Source organism: Cavia porcellus, unplaced genomic scaffold, assembly GCF_034190915.1.
Source record: "Cavia porcellus strain 051 isolate PalLab524CR breed Dunkin Hartley unplaced genomic scaffold, mCavPor4.1 scaffold_25, whole genome shotgun sequence".
NCBI classification, from domain to species: domain Eukaryota; kingdom Metazoa; phylum Chordata; class Mammalia; order Rodentia; family Caviidae; genus Cavia; species Cavia porcellus.
In genome coordinates, this window is record NW_026947508.1 from 1,237,078 (window position 1) to 1,253,425 (window position 16,348).

At 59.1% G+C, this 16,348-nt stretch overlaps 1 long non-coding RNA gene across 1 annotated transcript; it reads left to right on the forward strand.

Moving 5' to 3' along the window:
- The first annotated feature begins 3,157 nt into the window (after positions 1–3,157).
- On the forward strand, positions 3,158–10,366 carry LOC134472867 (uncharacterized). The gene is made up of 3 exons (XR_010042844.1): positions 3,158–3,878; positions 8,327–8,628; positions 9,924–10,366. It is a non-coding gene; the product is annotated as an uncharacterized LOC134472867 (long non-coding RNA).
- The last annotated feature ends 5,982 nt before the right edge of the window (positions 10,367–16,348 follow it).

Below are 16,348 nucleotides of genomic sequence, written 5' to 3' on the forward strand. Positions count from 1 at the left end.
TGAGGTCGGGAAAGCTGACTGATACAGAGAACGGCTATCAGAGAAGTGGGGTCCTTACTGTGGTTTGGGAGCCTTTGGAACTGGCTCGAAGGACAATTTGGAAAGGTTTGAGGATCCCAGCTAGGGAAGCCGAGGATGGTGTGAGCAGAGCTTGATGGGAGATCCCGGTCGCAGCTCAGAAGATGAGGACGGTCCCCATCGGCAGCTGGACTCCAGGCCATGCATACTGATCCCTGCCTTTCCCCCTTGTCCTGAGACAGTGTAGCTGTCATTAAAGGCAGTGGACTCATTTGACAGAGGACATTTGTAGACAGCCAGTTGTCAAGCTGTGGCATGGGTCCTGCTGATGGTTTTAGTCAGATTTATAGTGAGAACTGAGGAAAAAAGACAGCACAGAAAAACTTGAAAAGCTATAATTTTGGCCCAGAAGGAACTCTATGTAAAGTGGGGACCAAAAGAAGTGTGGGTGCTGAAGAGATTCGCACCAGTGAAAAGAAACCAATACTTTATGTGGGGAGAAAACAGTAGCCTTGCGGGCATCTCAGAAACCAGCCAGACCCCACCCATAAATACACTTTTCATTTGAGAAGAGGGTACACAGCTCAGAGAGGGCCTCCGAGGGCGTCGGTTCTCTGGGTTTCACTTCTTTGTTCTCAGCCACCCGGACACTCAGAGGCCACTGCAATGGTAGACCAGGGGACCTGGCTACTACTCATGCTGACAACTGACCTTGGCATCATCCACGTGGTGCTGGTTTTCATGACATGCAGAATGCAAGAGCTGTGAGCTTGAGGAGGCTTCCAAGCATGTTTCAAAGGACAGCCGGGGGTGGGAGGCAGGCAAGGAGCCCTGGAAGGGCGGCGTGTAAGGCTGTGGCAGTGAAGGCAGAGGTGAGTGAGACCCCAGAAGTCGGAGGCGCCAGGAATGTGGAATGTTAGCCAAGAAATGCTGCAGGCTGTGAGAAGGACCAGCCCGAGAGAGGCCATGGAAGGTGCAGCTGGCGAGGCCGGAGCAGGAGGCTGTCCGAGCCGCTGGAGCTCACACCTTACCACCCCGTGCTCTGGACACAGGAGACCTAGTAGCTGGGGTTAGGGTTTGCCTCGCTGGGGTTTTGGCCTAGCTTTGGTCTAGTTCTTTTCCAATTCCTCTTCTTCTATGAGAAAGTTTACTCCATGTACCGTGGAATTATGCAACTTTTAATTTTTATGTTGGCAGAAGTTGACAGATGTTCACAGCTAAGAGTTTGCACTGATTCTCAAAAGAAACTTTGACTTGACTTTTGAAAGATGCTAGAGCTGTGGAGACTCGGGGGAAGAGCCTTTGGCATTTCCTGCCATTTGTAGGATAGCTGCGTATGTTAGTGGAACTCTGAACTCGCTGTTGTTTTTATTTGGAGATTCAGGATGGTTTAAGGGGCTGTTTGAATATGAAGTTCACAAGAGGTGGTGTCATGGTCAGGGTTTGCAAGGGGGTAGATTAATACAGGAAGCATAATTTATAGGATTATTGTATAATTCTTACCCAAAAGGTCAAATGCAGAAGGATGCAAGAGATATGTCCATGGACTGCAGACCCAAAGAATCCAGCCAAAGGCTTGGACCCCATGGCAACGTCCTGCACAAGTTCAGCTGAAGACCTAGAGCATATGGCAACACACTTGATGAGTCCGACTACAGACCTCGAGCCCACAACAGTGTCTCATGCAAGTCTGTATCAAGGATCTGCACTGGGAAGGCCCAAAGTCCATGGTGGAAGCCAGAAAGTCTGCACCAGGAGCTGAAGGGTCTGTACCAGCAGGCTGAGGGGGCTGCACTGGAGCCAGGAAGTGACGTTCAAGGTGAGGACCTGACCAAAGAGAACCACAGCCATCCTCAGCCACGCTGAGGACCAGAGCTCCCTCCAGCGATGAGAACAGCCGGGTTCCTAGCAGGACAAGCTTCTCCAGGAGAATCAACAGCACTGTCATCCCATCTAGTTCTCCTTTTATGCTGTTGGCAACCATCCTCAGGTGGGCCGCCCACCCCAGAACCACGATTCAGCTGGCCAAAAGTTAACCCACCACAGGCCGGATGTGTGGCTTAGTGGGGGAGTGTCAACTTGCTGTATCTAGAGTCCCTAAGGGGATGATGGAATCCACTTCTGGGTGTGTCTGGGCGTGTCACGGAGGTGGGGCCTCTCAGGTCTCTGTCTGGCTCCTCTCCCTTCCTCTCTGGCTCTGCTCTGCTTCCCAAACCCCAGCAGCTGTATCCCACCAGACCCTCCTGCCATGGTGTGCCTGCCTTGAGGCCCGCTGGCCGTGGACTGAATCACCTGAAACCATGAGCCAGATCCACCTGTTCTCTAAGCCATGGGTGTTGGCTACTTTGTCTCAGTGACAGGAAAGCAAATGCACCTAGAGACACAGCTTCCCCATGGGCGAAGTGGAGGGTTAGCCAATGCTGGCTCCTCTCTGTCCACTCTGTCCCTGTGGTTGTGCCCTGTTGCCTCTCTCTACCCTCCAGACTGACCAGTGCTTCTGGGGTGGATGTGGGGATCAGAGTAGTTCAGTGTGCTGTTGGGAGGATTTGGCCTGGATCAAGCCAGAGTGCTTTCCTTAACTTTTGGGGGCCAAAGAACCCCAAAGTTTGGAATCCAGAGACACTGGGCTCTGGGTCAGTCCCTTCAAGCAGAGTGGGCAGCTGCAGGCACCATCACCGCCCTGGGTAGGGCACTCAGGTGGTCAGAACCATGGAGAGGAAGAGTAGGAGATGGGAGGAATGGGGAGCATGACGTGGACCTACCTGGCTGGCCTGAGCCCTGGGAGGACCCCTCCACTCAGGCGTCCTGGGCCACATCCTCTCCCCTTCCCTCTGTCCCCTTCTGCCCACTTAGGTGTGTCCTCCCACACACGTGGCTCTGGTGCAGTGGCTGTCCCCCCTCATCACAACAGCCACAGGCACAGGTTGTCACAACCTACATGGCAGAGGTCAGGACCCAGAAGGGGAGCTGCCCTGTCAGGACTGCCTACACGGTGGATGTACATGGGGTGAGGTCCTTGGGGAGCGCTGAGCTGGCACTCAAGGGAGGGGAACCTAGGACACCCAGATGGAGGGGACAGTGGAGCAGAGGCCATCTCTCCGTGTGTCTTCCCTGATCTTTATATAAGGACACCAGGTGTTCTGGACTTAGGACCCACCCTCAATCCAGCAGACCTCAGCTAATCACATCTGTGATGACCCAATTTCAACAAAGGCACCAGTATCAGGTACCAGGATGACATCTTTTGGGGATCTCTATCAATTACCGTGGACACCCATCAAGCAGTATCCAAAGGGCCTGAGGAGTCTGTCCTCACCCCTTCATGAAGGCCACCAGCAGAATAGGGGCTCTTGGGGCAGAGTCCCTGAGGAGGCTTAGTGTGGGTGGTCATGGGCGAGGTTGAGACGGGGCTGTCTCTGCAGTGGGGTCCAGGCCCTGGTTAATCCTGATTGTCAGCCTGACTTGACTGAGATGCCCAGCAGATTGGCAAATCTCACTCCTGGCGTGGCCAGAGATGATTGGCATGCGGGACAGGAAACTGAGGGCGGAAGTCCCACCCCATGAGAAGGGTGCTGTCCAATAGGCTCACAGCCTGGACGGAGTGGAAAGGGGAAGGAAGAGGAAGTCGGCCTGCCCGGAAAAGCGCTGTTCCGCTGAAACGAATGTGTCCTCTGCTTCTGTTGCTGCCGGTGGATTCCGACTCCGGCGCATTCAGCCTTCAACGTGGACTCGCAGGCTGCCTCTCCTGGCCTCCTGGCCTCTGCCTCGCGCTGGTGCTGTACTCTTGGTCTCTCTGGTTCTGCAGCTTCCAGCTTCTCAGCCTGAGTGGCAGCGGCTGTGGCTTCCCCACCTCTGGTCCTGTAAGCTGGTCCGACCCCTCCCCTTGCACGATCACATGTTTCCATTGCTCAGTTCCTCTGGAGAACACACTGTGACTGACACAGCACGCGTGGAGAGCAGGTCTCAGGCCTCCTTCCCGTGGGTGACAGTGGGGCCTATGAGCTCCAGTCCACTCTGACCCTGAGCAGGACACAGAAGGAGGTCCTCAGGACACTGGGGTCTCTCCTCCTCTCCACAACCAGCCGCCCCCACTGGGGCCAGCAGCTGCCTGGCCGAGCTCACACTTCAGACTCGCAGGACCATGTTCTCAGCACCACGCCCTGGGCTGGCAGAGACAGGGCCCGACTTGCTGTGAGATGAATCTCACAGGACAGTGGCATCTCACCGTGTATTGGGGAGCCCTAGTTTGAGCCACCGTGACCCCACCTAGCCACCCTGTGTGTACCCCAGGTTTGAGGAGAGCTGGGGTCCAGCATGAGGGGGCCTGGTGGCAGAGGCGGGGATGTTGGTGGCTCTGGTTTCCTCTCCTTGAAGGGCCAGGGACAGGAGCTGCCAGGGATGGCAGTGGGGAGGCTGCTGGTAGGCCCCAGGGTGGGGACAGTGGCTCCGTGGGCAGTTATCACAGGAATTGACCCAGTCTGGGGCAGGGTTAGGGCTGCCACCCAGACTTAGGGCTCTGCCTCCAGCCTTGTAGTGTCTTGGCTTCCGCAGGCTTGGAGTTCCCTTTGGGGGTGCCCACCCTAAGCTCAGCTATGAGAACTCAGGCTGATGGCTATGGAGGGTGGGATGGAGGAGGTGCTGCTTGGCCACCAGCTGCACTGGCCACGAGGCCCAGCGTGGGCAGGGCAAGGGGGCAGCCCACCCATCGGCTGCCTTTGCAGTGGGCCACTGTGTAGGCACCACAAGGAGGCTTGAGCCATGGTACAGGACCAGAGCCGAGCTGGGTTCCACCGCCATTGCATGTGATCCGTGGAGCCCGGGACGTCTCCGGGAGAGACATATGGAAGCAATTACTCCAAGAGCCGTCGTTTGAGTAATTCCCAAAGAGACACCAGGGCCGGTGCGCGCGAAGCCTGGTGCATGGCGCCCTAATGAAGCAATTAAGGCAAGGATCCTCCGACTTTGATCTCGATGGGGTAATTTTTACAAAAACATCACGGAGTGATAGATACCCATAACTCAGAGTCCTTAATTGTACTTAATTTGTTTGGAATACGAATGTGCATTTAATTAAGCCCCAGCGTGGCCCGCATGCTTCCAGCAGGGCTGTCAAGGAAAATTAAGACCCAGTTTGCTTTCAAAGTTACTGGTTTGTATCAGGCAAGGACAGCAGTCTTCGAACAGAAGGTTAGAGATAATTAGGCCGCGAGCCACAGCCTGAGAGAGGCACCGTGGGGGAGGGAGGTGGGGAGACCCCAGACCCAGAGTCCGGGTCTGGCTTGCAAGCACAGGGCCCTGCTGGGCTGGCCCTCCAAAGTGTGCGCTGTTGGCCCTGTTCCTTGGCCACGCTGGCTCCTGGTAGATCTTAATGACAAAGACACACATGAGATGGGGCCCATGCGGGCAGGGATGGTCCCGACCATGCTCCAGAGTAGCCGGGGACAGTGAGGGGCCAAGGAAGGGCTGGCCTTGCCCCTGGCCGAGTGGCCCTGCCTGTCAGTCCCCATCCCTGAGTGTTGTCTGCAGTGTCTGGGGTGTACAGGCTCTGGTGGTTAGGTGTACTCTGGGAAAGGTGTTAGGGGGTAGATGACTGAGCACCAGCAGATCCAGCAAACACGGGGTCTCCCTGGGACAAGGGGCACAGAGCGGGAACAGGATGTAGTCTCTGCCTTGCACCCTGCCAAGCCTGGGCTCCTGGGGACACTGAGGCTTGCCTGGGACCTGGAGGACACTGTCAGGTTTGGTTGGAGCAGCCCTGTGGGGGACAGTGGTCATACCCCACAGCTGACACGCACACATACACGTGTGGCACACCCATGCATGTGTGCTCAGACCCAGGTGCACACACAGATAGGTTCACACATGCACACCCCTTTCCACACACAAGCACTCACACGCACCAGCAACCTCTCAGTCTGCTGGTTGTGAACAGAGTAGGGTGGGGCTCTGACCACGGTGGCTCTGCCCATGTGGCCCACTGGACACTGTGCTGTGTTTGCCAGGGAGCTGTGAAGAGTCCACTCCCCCCACCCTGGGCCACTCACTTCCCTGTAGTCCTCACCACGAGGTCCCTACTTCAGGTCTGGCTAGGCAGGGCTCCCTCCCCAGCGTCCTGGGAATCTGCAGCCCCGCGGGAGACTCTCTGCCCTGCTCTGTGTCAGCCCCAGTTCTGGCCATGGGGAGGTGGTCCAGGGCTAGTGCCAGTCCAGTAGAGGCAGCGTCTCTGAGCATGAGCCTCGGCCCCCTTCCCAGGCGGGTGATCTGTGCCTTGGTGAGCTCTGCCCATTCTCAAGCTGTGTTGCATCTTTCCTCGATGGACGATTGGTGGTTTGTTGGTGGCCTCCCTTTCAGGTGTTGAGAGGCTCAATAATGCTAGCGAGACCCCACCTGTGAGGGACAGGTCACTGAAGTGGAGGGCCCTGGGTGCAGCCAGGGTCACTCACCCAGACATGACCCCAGCAGCGGGAGCCTCACCAAGGAGGCCCTGAGGACCAGCCTGCCCCTTGGGGCTCTGTCCCCAGGCTGCTGAGCTTGCAGTGACTGTGGAGTGCAGGTTGCAGATGTGTGGGGAGCCCCACAGGTGAGACTCAGGGACCGCCAGGCCACGGTGCTGTGCAGGCATCCTGGGGCCAACCAATAACTGCACAAGATGCTGTTTTAGGCTGGAGGCTGCAGTCTGAAATCGAGCTGGGTCCTCAGGGCGTGAGGGAGAATCTGCTCAGGGTCTCTCCCTGCTTGGGGGCCTGGTGTAATCTGCAAGTTCTTGAACTTGTCAAGCATCACTCCGACCTCTGCCTCCCCACAGGGCATCCCTGCTGTGTGTCCGTCTCTGTGTCTCCTTTTCATAAGGATCCCTGATACTGGACCTGTCTTCATTGTTATGATTGCATCTGCCGTTACCTGTGTCCAAAGACGTTTACATTCTGAGGTCCTGGGGCCTTAGCTTCTACGTAGGATTTTTGGAGCATACAGTGATCCTCAGAGGTTGCTGAGAGTTCTGAACAGGTAGCTATGGATTGGGATACCTAGCGCGCTGTGGACACAGAGTAAGAGCCACATCCTGCGTTACCAGTGAGGGCTTGTTCCCCTGGCTGGCGTTACTGGAATGCCTGCCTGCAATGCTTGAGGAAATCCAGCTCCCTCCACTACAGCCTGTGGCTCACCCAGCCAGGGCTGCCAGGGGAGTAAGCCCTCAAGCGCCAGCACTGGCCAGGGCAGTGCTGCCGGTAAGGGCCAACCAGGAGTAGGGTCCGTGCTGGGAACCTCCAAGATGGACTTGGGTGAAAGTGTTGGTCTCAGGGATGTTGGTAACTGAGAGTGCCAGGTCCCCTGGGTGACCCAGGCAGGGCTAGTGGGTACAGGGATGGTTCCCACTCTGACACCTGGGACCATCGGATACCAGACAGTCCCAGAAGAGCCCCAGGCCCTGGGGTTGCCCTCTTGGGCATAAGTGCTGCCCAGCAGCTGCAGGTGTCTCTGAGAAGGCACAGTGGCACTGGGATTTCTAATGCAAAAAATCAGGAGGCCAGGAGGCCACCTGGACAAAGCCAGCTGGGGTAGCCATTCTCCCAGCTCCTGCGGCCAGTTGGGCCTTGGTGCTGCCACTGGTGGGTACTAAAGAAAGCCCCCTGGCAAGCCTGGCAAGGGAGAGCTAGAGCCCACAGGCCTGGCACCTCAGGGTATCTAAGAGGGCTTGGACCAGAGGCCCCACCTGGTGACCAGCACAGTCCAGCCCTTGGCAGGTAGCATGGTGCAAACTATCTGCACACGTGTGTTTCCAGTCAGCGACCACCGTGCTGGCTCGTGCCTCTGCAGAATAGGGCCAGGCCCTCTGTAAAAGCCAATGTCCCTCCCTGTCCACGGAGAGGGGGCAGAACCACAGCCATGATGCCCATTTCCAACAGGGACCTCAGAGTCGTCTCTGCTCACCTTGGTTTCTCCTGTAGGTCAGTGAAGACATCGTCTAGGTGTTTGTAATGTGTAAATTGTCTCAAGTTGACCAGAAAGGAAGAATTATAGGCAAGGCAAGGGAGGAAGGAGAGATCAGTGCAAAGACTCACATGCACACACCTGTGTGCATACACACGTGGACACGTACACAGCACGTATGCAGGAAAGCTTGCACATGTGCATGGCCGCTGTGGCCTGGTCTTGTGCTGTGGTCCATACGAAGTTCTCTCTGTCTGCCAGCATCTTGGTGGTTAGGGTTTTGAGCCCTGGTTTGGGGTGACCAGAATGGTCATTGCTATTGGGTATGCATCCTCAGGGGTCCCTCTCTTTTCTCTCTCCTTCCCTTTGGTTACTGTAGTCTACTGACTTCTTCTGTTGCACATGGAAGGACCACGAGGCACTAAAGATGCCCAGGTTCCCAGCTACCTTCTTCTGTCGATGAGCGGAAACCCACTTGTCCCCAGCACGTGTGCATCAACCCCGTCAGCTGGTTCGGCAGCATGCACAGCCCTGAGGGCCACCTGCCAGCCTCCGCCACCAATCCATGGAACCCCTGGTGCGTCATCCCTGGTGGAAGCCTCCCTCCTGTGATCAACAAGACTCAGAACGTGAGCTGTGCAGTGCAGAGTGGAGGACAGGAAGCAAACATTCTGGAACGGGGTGAGGAGCGAGGTGAACGGAGCCCCTCGTGACCTGGGCCCCAGTTCTGCGCATCGGAGGGGCAGCATGTGTCTCCTTTCAGCTTTTAGCTGGTGGAAGCCAGCTCTCGGGTGTGGCCACTTCGCTGCACTGCCCCTGGGTTTCTAGGGGGCTGGGGGTGAGGGGGAACACGAGGACCCAAAGAGTCCTGGGGTGAGTGCAGAGAGTGTGACACTCACTGAGCTGACAGAGGCCGAGGAGCCCTGGTGCCCTTCCCTGCGTGGCCGAGCTGTGGGACCAGGTCCCCGGAGGGCCCTTCGCTGCCGTCTGCTGTGGCAGGGCCAGCGTACCTGTGAGATGCCAGTGGCACAGCTCCCAGAGAAGCCACCAGAGGGCCCCTGGGTGCTTTTGTGCTGTGGCAGGTGTCACAAGGTTGTGGTGACAGCGGTGTTCCCGTTGGGTAAGTGTTGGTACAGCTAAGTGAATGCGTGGCTGCTGGACCACAGATCCACAGACTTGGGACACAGCTACGCCACTCGCAGCCCAGAGGCTGAAGGCTGAGATCTGTGTGGATGGCCGGACCCTTGCCAAGGGTCCCGCACGGTCCCGCATCCCTGGGCTGGTGGCCGCATCATCCCATCCCTGCGTCCCCCATGTCTCTGTATCTGCTGCTACACTCAACCCCACCTTGACTGCGTCAGGTCTGAGGGGTCATCTCCCCAGTCAGTCCCCACACACAGGTCCTGGGCCTTTGGACTTGAGTCCTACAGCAACACACCATGGCCATGTTTTGGGGGCCCTAATTGGCACCCATTTGTTGGGGACAAAGAGTAGTGTCATCTCTGCAGGGCCTGTGCCCCTGGTCTGGGGAGCTCAGAGCCCAGGAGGGTGCTGAGATGGAGGGCCAGGCACACCCAGGAACAGGGCCCTACTGGAACCCTCCCTGCCCACCCCTCCCCTGCCCATGGGGGCTGCTGTAGGGACCATGCCCTGCCCCACCAGTGGCCCCACCGGGCTCTGGAGTTGGAATCTGCAGAGGGGAAAAGCTGAGGACATCTTTCGTGGTTTTGTCTCCATCCCTGGGTCCCAGACCTAGGCTGCCACCCTCCACCGTGGTTTGCTGTGGCCTCCAGTAGCTCCATGTAGGCCTTGGGGGTCCCCAGCCACCAGCATGACCCAGCCTAAGTACGAGTCCACAGCCCCGCTCTGCAGTGCCCCACGGAGCTGCCACCCACCCCTGCCCCTTCTGGCCTGGGCACCCACATCCGGCTGACAGGCCTGTCCCCTAATGTCCTCTCCTCTGCCGGGTCCCGCAGGTGCTTCTGTCTCCCCGTGGGAACAGTGCTGACACCCACATGTCTGGGAATGAGTAGAGGAGTTCAACCACTTCAGCCCGGCTCGGGACGGTTCCGTGACGCTGTCCAGAGCATCGTGCCACTGTGTGACATGGTGGTTACGGAACTGCCACAACCCAGCGGTGATCAGGCTGCTTTTGGAGTAACTGCCACAGGGACCGTGCTGGTGGCTGCGGGCTGGGACGGGGGTTGACCTTTGTGGTACGAGCCCGCCGGCAGGCGTGACAGCTCCAGCTCCAGCTCCAGCCAGAACCAGAGACCCGTGGTGGTGGCCCTGAAATAATCTCATTTCTTTTAGCCCCAGGGAGAGAAATGCTGCAAAGGAAACCGGAATTGAATTGTGTAGACTGTGGAAACAGAGGAAATTGGACCCCTGGGTTTGTCAGTCTCTGCTGTGAAAACCCAGGCGCTTCTGGGGGGGGGGGGCTCAGAGGCTGGGGGCCTGGGGCAGGGCAGTGCGCGTGGACTGGGGCAAAGACAGAATCGGACCCCAAAGACCCACCAAGGTGCCCTCTGCAGAGGCTGACTCCACCCAAGCTGGGGACCCCAGCCATCCTCACTGGGAGACCCTGCCTCTCCTCATTGAGCGCAGCTGTGGCAGGGAGCTCCTACCCTCCTTGAGACCCAGCCGCACCGGTCCTAGATGCCCAGCAGGTGGATGTGTGCTCTCAGGACGGGGACGGTCCGGGGGAAGGTCGCATGCAGGTAGGTGTGGGTTTTGTTGAGCAGGTGGCAGCGGCCTGGGCGCTGTTCTGGCTGAGGCAGTGCTTGGCGCTGCCCTAAGCCTTCTCACACACAGGGATGGTGGCTGCTGTGCGGCTGAGGCCATGGGAGGAGGGAGGGTGGCCTGGGTGCTTGGTGGCCAGGCCTGGATGGACTCTAGTGGCTGACAGTCAAATCCACCAAGATGCCAGGCTCTCCAGACGGTGGGAGTGGGCATCCCAGGGCTTAGGGGACCATGTGAGCTGCCTTCATTGTGTTGGTCCCACACCAGAGTGACTGGAGAGGACACCAGTGCCTGCCTGGCACCAGAACAAACTCTGAGGGGCCCAGGACAGCGTCAGAGAGGTCTCCCTGCCTCTCAGGTTGCTGGGGGTCTGTCACAAATCACTGCCAGCTGACGAGGCAGGCACATGCACCCGCAGGAGGCCAGAGGCAGAACGCACCCAGCCTGCTGCTGGTCGCTGCTGTCACAGGGCTAAGTCCTGTGATGTGTTGGTGTCTCTTCTGGCTTTCTATTAGGAGGACAACTTGGGGGGCTTTTCAGGTCCTGGGGACAGTGTAGAATGCTGTCCCCATCGCAGGAGCCTGGACCGAAGTGTAGGGATTGGCCATAGAGGGGTGACACTGCTGGACCCCAGGTGTCAGAACACACCATCCTGGACCAGGCAGGAGGGTGGTGTTGGCCCTGTGCCCAGAGCACTGGTGGTCAGGGCTTCCCAGCGGCTCTGTGACTGAGCAGGATCCTGTGGCCAGAGGACAGGTGCTCAGCCCTGGGATTGTGATGCATGGTGAGGCTGCTGGGGCCCTGGGCTGGAGTCCCGTGCCACACACTGGCTATGCCTTCACAGGGAGATGGCCCTGGGGATCCCGGCTCTTGGGGATGACACTCAACTTTCCAGGGTAGCCCAGTCTGGGTGGGGGGGGGCAGGCAAGGGCAGTACCTGCTGGCCTCAGGCACTCAGCATGTCCACAGCATCAGACATGCTGGTGACAAGTGAGGACACACTGCAAACCGTGGTGATGCTTCGGCGGGATGGTGATGCAGAAGCCTAGAGTTGGGGACACAGTTGTCTCCCTGGGTGACTGTTCTCTTGAGAAATCACCAAGACCCAAAGCCTGACCCAGGAGGCCAGTGCAGTGCCCTGAGCTCGTTGGCGGGCCTGCAGGGCTCATAATGGTCTGGAGGTGGCGAGGACAAGTGTGGCAGCAGTGACCAGGCAGGCCAGCAGGGCGCGAGGCACACTGTGAAGGTATACAGCTCCACGAAGCTGCCCCTTCTCCCTGCCTCTGCACATGGGGGTTCCCTTTTGACCTCTGACGTCAGTTTAGGGGTCCTCAGGGCACCCTAAACTGCTTCCTGTCACCTCCGGGTGTGAACAGCTGCATGTCACAGCTCCAGCCAGGAGTCCCTAACGGGGAAAGGGGCACACGGAGGAGTGAAGCCCGCAGCAGCTTGTCCTCGGGTGGTGGCAGGCCTCGGAAGGAAGTGGGCTCCCACTATGGGTGATGGCAGCGGAAGACAGGCCCCTCCCCAGCTGGCCCAGCACCCCCTGGAACGCTGGCCAGCAGGGACTTCGTGGGACAGCACCAGCATTTGCCCTCCTGGAGCACTGGCTCATGAGAGCCCTGGAAGGGGACAGGCGGGTGGTGGGGGGCAGAGCTGGGCCTGCTTGGTTGGCCAGTAGGGGACAGGAGGGTGGTGGGGGGCAGAGCTGGGCCTGCTCGGCTGGCCATGGTGGGGCTCTGTGTCTGGTACCTCCTTCCTCCAGGCCACCAAGCCGAAGGCTCCCAGCAGACACTGGTGCTGGGCTTGACATCTCTTCCCCTGTGTCTCCCTGTTCTGCCCACATCTCTCTGTGACGTCCCTCAGGACCTTCCAGCCACCACACAGGTGTCTGGCTTCCTCCCCCTGCCTGTATTCTGACCATCAAGGCAGGCGTGCAGGCTGTGTCCAGGGCCTGCTGACCCAGGGACTGGGACAGGACTGTCCCTTCTCTCCACAGTGCTCCAGGACTCAGAAAGTACATGAATGACCGGGCTGGGCAGCGGGGACAGAAATGTCCTGTGTGCTGGTGAGAGTCGCCCAGAGGCCGGGCACTGGCTGAGGATGTTTCTGCCTGTGCCAACCTGAGGTGGGGGTGTGAGCCCCCACCGTACCGAGATGCTCCTGGTCCTTGTCCTGGGCTGCTCCCAAGTACCTACCTGGCCACGGGCGGGGCGGGTGGGTGAGCGGCTGTGTGTTTTCTGAGGCAGCACAAGGGTTCCCCTGGGGCAGCCCTCACCACATAATCCTGGGGATTTTCCTAGCGTGTCATTTTCATAGATGTGATTATAGTTGGGAGCCTGATATTCCGGTAATTATCTTCCTGGGCTTAATCCCCGTGCCCTGGTAATGCCATTAGCACTCCATGTGGAGGTGCCCTAAAACAGTGATTATTTAAAGTGTGTGCTATGCGGCTGGGCGACCTAACGTCACGCTCAGGCCCCCGGAGCAGAGCTGGGCTGGGCAGGACACTGTCGGAAGGGGCTGCGTGGAACTTTGACGTTCCTACTGGGGAACCTTCTGAAGCGGGCAGATCCACATGGACGGGACTGGGTTAGTGTCTTCAGGGTTGGGGCCAGCAGATGGATGGGGGTGCCCTGGGGACTGTGGTCTAGGGCTGTGGTCACCCTGGATGATGGTGGTCATCTCATTGATCCCAGATGTCCCAGGCCAGTGGAACTCTAAGGTCAGCTGTGGGCCCGGGGCGACAGTGATGGTGCGTCGCTGTCACAATGCGGCAACTCTAGGGAGGTCTGCTTTGCTATTATGGGGTAGTCCAGGATGGGGGCCTGAGGACATGGGCACTCTGTGTACCCCGCTCAGTTTTCCAGTGGACCTGAAAAAACTGCCGTCAAACCGAGGCTGCACACAGACGCCCGTACATGCGTGCATCCCACCCCTCGCCAGGGAATGAGCCCTGAGGACTGCCTGCAAACCACGCTCAGCACTTGGTCACCACAAGTGTTTGGGGGTGTGGGTGCCTGCCCTCCTCCTGCTGAGCTGACTGTGTGGACCAGTGCCATGGCCACCAGGAGCCACTGGGGACCCTGCAGACTGACCGGACTGGGCCATGCGCCGCCCGCTGGGGCCCGCTGCATGTGGGGGCAGGGCTGCGGAGGAAGTCCCCTGGGGACAGTGAAGTCGGGTTGGAATCTTTGTTAACAGTGGGCATGCATCTTTTAAATGATAAATCGATAAATACTTAATTCAATAGTAGAGCTCTCCTGAATATTTCATGCGGCCACCGTGCCACACTCTGCCTGGATGCCGACTGCAGAGCGACAGAGCACTTGGGCTCCAGCCTCCCTGCCTGCTGCCCGCCGTGCGGCCCCGCCCTCTGCTCGCTGGGGGGCCCTGGGGACCCTACCTGCCTGGGTCCCACGCTAGGGCCTCAGGTGTCATCCCTGCCTCCACCCTAACCTGCTCAGCAGGGAGGCAAGGAGAGCTGGGGTCTAGCTGCGCCCCGCCCCAGGGCCTGGCTCTGACTGCGGCTGCATGCGGAGGGGACAAGCGAGACTCAGTGAAGTGGCCGGGTGGTCCTCGCCAGGAGGTGGGGACGCTGACACACAGAGGGGTGACCATGGCCTCCAGGACAGAGAGCAGCAATGGCAGCCCCAGAACTGAAGCTGGGGACGGGTGTGGCCTCCCTTTGCCGACCTCACCCTCTGAGCCTGGCCATGTCCCCAGCTTGCTCACTGTGCCCCCTGCAGGGCCAGTGGCCCAGGCAGGTGAGGGGCTCTCAGGGTGCTCTGAGAAGCCACTGAGGGACTCCTGGAGGCCACAGGAGACAGGGCCACGTGAAGCAGGGCATCACTGCTACCACTGGGCCCGGTGTTCAGGGAGGGGCCTTGGGCCTTGGGCCTTGGCAGGGGAACTGGCCAGCCTGACCTGTGTCCTGGTCCCTGTCACAGCCCCTCATGCTCCTGGGCCTTAGGAAGGACCCAGTGTGCAGTCACACAGACAGATGTGGCAGCTCTGGAAGCCATGCTCCCGTCACCAAAGTCCACTTGGCTGGGGCACCTTGGGCCCAGGGCTGCCTCTGTAAGGCATTTGTGCCTCGCATGTCTGCTTGGCAGTGAGGGTGGCCCCCTGGTCCATGAAGGTGGCCGTCTGGTGCCCTCATCTGGAACCAGCTGAGGCCGAGCCCCGGGGCACCCATGCATGAGCCCAGCTGACAGCAGCCCCAGCAAATCCTAGTGCCTACCGGGCACTGCAGACTGGGGTCCTGCACAGCCTGGGCTGCATGCTGTGGGTGACTCCAAGTGGCACAGCCTGGTGGAGCGGGTGATCTTTGGGGATCCTGGCCAGCTGGGATCCCCTACTTTGGAGTTTGGCCTCACAGCCTTCGTGGCCTCATCTTCTGATTTGTGGTACTGCATGACCCTGGGTGGCGCTCGGGTTCCTTTTGTCTGGGAATTGCTGGCTTTGTACTCATTTCCTGGGGTCCCTCAATGCTGGGTCCAAAACACCCAGGACATAGGTGCACTGGGGGCCATGAGTGCAGAAGCTGGTTTGCTGTAGTGGTGGTGACGGTGCTGGTGGGTGCAGGCGACTGGTCCCCATTCCTGGCTCTCATAGGTGGGGCCGCTGCTCAGCTGAGTGGTGGCAGACTCCTACAGTGCCACCTTGTACAGCTGCCACTAACCCAAGCCCTCTCTGCCTGCACCTGGTGCAGCCAGGGGCCGAGGAGGTGTGGGGACCACGCAGTGGGGCTCCTCAAGCTTTGTCACCGCAGCCAAACCTGTCCGAGACTGAGACCCACAGGGGCGGAGGAGCTGCCGGGGGACCGGATTGCTGGGCTGGGGATTGGCAGGAATTCCTGTGTCCTTGAGAGATATGTGGTGGGCCGAGGGCTGCCTGGGAGACCAGATGTGGCCGAGTGGACGCGGCCCTGTCCACTGTCCAGGGTGTGGGTGGCCTTGGAGTGGGCCCTGCCGTCATCCCTGTGTGGCTTCTGCGGCTCCCTGTCCCTGTGGCAGCTGCGTCCCTGCTGCCCTGAGGGCTGCTGACAGAGCTGCAGTGCTGACAGTGGATTAATATCTCTTTAATCAGCCAAAATGAACGCGGCTGGCTGGTGACAGTCCAATTTTCTGCTAACAGATTGTGGCCTACCTAAGCCCGGTGCTCAGCTGATTTTTATTTCTGCTGGAGATAATTCAGCGCGGGAGGACCAGCCAGGGCTGTCCAGCCACTGCTCCCACCCGCTGTTCATTAAATCTCACGCCAAGCTCTCTCCCCACACTGCCACCAGGGACCACGCAAGGCTCGCGCACTAGCAGTGCTGTGGCCAGTGCCCAGGTGAGGCTATCTGGACACCCTGTCCTGGCCTCCGAGCTGGAGATGCTGAGGGCCCCAGGGCCACGGGAGGGGAGCACAGGTGAACATGAGTGTGTGTGGGTGAGTGTGAGCAAGCCTTGGGGTCCGAGTGTGCCCAGGGATGGAGCAGAGCCTGGCCTTGCTGATGGTGGTGTTGCTCCCCGGAGAAATGGGGACTCTGGGTGATGGTTCTAGAAGCTGCTGCCTCTCAGTGAGCTGTCAGGAGGGCCCGCACCTGGCCCCGCCTTCCTCTGAAGACAGCCTGCGCAGTCAGGGGCAGGACCTGCCGCATCCAACCCAGGCC